This window comes from Hyla sarda, chromosome 8 (assembly GCF_029499605.1).
Source record: "Hyla sarda isolate aHylSar1 chromosome 8, aHylSar1.hap1, whole genome shotgun sequence".
In the NCBI taxonomy this organism is placed as follows: Eukaryota; Metazoa; Chordata; class Amphibia; order Anura; family Hylidae; genus Hyla; species Hyla sarda.
Window position 1 is genome coordinate 105,826,634 of NC_079196.1, and position 2,423 is coordinate 105,829,056.

At 40.9% G+C, this 2,423-nt stretch overlaps 1 protein-coding gene across 4 annotated transcripts in view; it reads left to right on the plus strand.

The window, feature by feature from the left end:
- PARD3B (par-3 family cell polarity regulator beta) overlaps positions 1 to 2,423 on the plus strand; it is a 1,515,381-nt gene that overhangs the window by 1,366,676 nt on the left and 146,282 nt on the right. The gene's annotated exons all lie outside the window — the stretch shown is intronic.

The window sequence follows — 2,423 nt, forward strand, 5'->3', positions numbered from 1 at the left end:
TTTACTTTTCCATGTTCAGGGGGCTATGAGGGCTCATTTTTTGCGCCGTGATTTGAAGTTTTTGTTGGTATCATTTTTGCATTGATCGGACTTTTTGATCGCTTTTTATTTTTATGATATAAAAAGTGACCAAAAATACGCTATTTTGGACTTTGGAATTTTTTGCGCGTACGCCATTGAATGTGCGGTTTAAAAAGGGGTATATTTTTATAATTCGGACATTTCCACACGCGGTGATACCACATATGTTTATTTTACTTCCAGCTTTGAGCGCGCGGCTAAAGGGTTAATAGGGAGCGGCACCGCGATCGTGTAACCCCGCGTTAAATCACGGGAGCGGGACTAGGGGCGTAAGTTTACGCCCTTGGTCCTTAACAGGTTTGAAAACCTTAATCCTTCCAGTACTTATTAGCTGCTGAATACTACAGAGGACAATCCAACACAATGGGCAGCACATTGAACACGTTTTATAAGTGATCAGAAACTTGTAAATAACTCATGAAAGAATAAAGTTACATTAAAGCCAAGCACATCATTGTTTTTCTTGTGAAATTCCCAATAAGTTTGATGTGTCACATGACCCTCTTTCTATTGAAAAAACAAAAGTTGGATTCTAAATGGCCGACTTCAAAATGGCCGCCATGGTCACCACCCATCACAAAAAGTTTCCCCCCTCACATATACTAATGTGCCACAAACAGGAAGTTAATATCACCAACCATTCCCATTTTATTAAGGTGTATCCATATAAATGGCCCACCCTGTACTCAATAATGAATAGAGATAAAGTTTACCTCTTAGGCCCCATTCACATTACATTTTGGGGTGTCCCTTGGGCTGTTCATTATCAAAATGTCAAATGGGGAGGCTGATGTACAACCCGCTGTGCTCCTGGTGGGTACTCCGGTGGAAAACATTTTTTTTTCTCCATATCAACTTGTGCTAGCAAGTTAAACAGATTTGTAAATTACTTCTATTAAAAAGTCTTAATCCATTCAGTACTTATCAGCTGCTGTATGCTCCAGAGGATGTTGAGTTCTTTGTTGTTGTTCTTTTCAGTCTGACAACAGTGCTCTCTGCTGACAACTCTGTCTATGTCAGGAACTGTCCAGAGTAGGAGCAAATCCCTATAGCAAACCTCTCCTGCTCTAAACAGTTCCTGACATGACAGAGTTGTCAGCAGAGAGCACTGTGGTCAGACTGAAAAGAACAAAAACAAAGAACTCAACATCCTCTGGAGCATACAGCAGCTGATAAGTACTGAAAGGATTAAGAATTTGTAATAGAAGTAATTTAATAATCTGTTTAACTTTCTAGCACAAGTTGATCTGAAAAAAAAATAAAATAAAAAAATAAAATAAAAAGATGTTTTCCACCTTATCCGACCACTAAAAAGTTTGGCCAGTAATCCGAAAAGGGGTAAACTAGCGAAGACAACCTGTTGACATGCCATAAAATGCATTCAGAAAGTCTTTAGACCCTTTCACTTTTTTCACATTTTGTTATCTTGCAGCTGTGTGCTCAAATAAAAAAATAATTAAAAAAAAAGTAAGTTTCCACCCACGATTCTGCACTCCATACTTCATAATGACAATGAATGACAACAAAAATATTGCAGTGACATAAGTATTCAGACCCTTTACTCAGTACTTAGTTGAAGCACCTTTGTCAGTGATTACAGCCTCCAGTCTTCTTGGGCATGAGGCCACAAGGTTTGCACACCTGGAATTGGGGATTTCTGCCATTCTTCACTGTAGATCTCAAGCTCAGTCAGGATAGATGGGGGCCATTGGTGGACAACCATTTTTTAAGGGGTACTCTGCTGCTAGACATGTTATCCCCCATTCAAAGGATAGGGGATAACATGTCTGATCGCGGGGGTCTGGTTGCTGAGGACCCCCGGCAATCCCTGCTGTCTGCTGGTACACGGCGCAAACTCTGTTCTGTGCCGAATAACAGGCAATCACAACCGCCACGCTTCCTCCATTCATGTTTATGGGACCCCCCGCGTGATCAGACATGCTAGGGGATAACATGTCTAGGGGTGGAGTACCCCTTTAAAGATTTAAAGATTTTTGATTGGATTTAAGTCAAGGCTCTGGCTGGGCCACTCAAGGACAGTTAAGTAGCGGCCCCTAAGCCACTCATATGATGCCATGGCTGTTGGAAAGGGAACCTTTGGCCCAATCTAAGGTCAAAAGCACATTTACCGGGCCTCCATCTCTGCCGTGACAGCAGTGTCTGTGTCTCTATACTGGCACCCTAGTAGGTTACTGGTAGGGTAGATGGTTTCCAGGTCTGGCTTTTCACTCTCCTCTGATGCATATATACATTTCTTATTGATTATTTTTGTATTTACATGTGGTATATTTGTACCGATTTTGTAGTGTAAATATTTAATGTCTACTTTACAGTTTTATTTT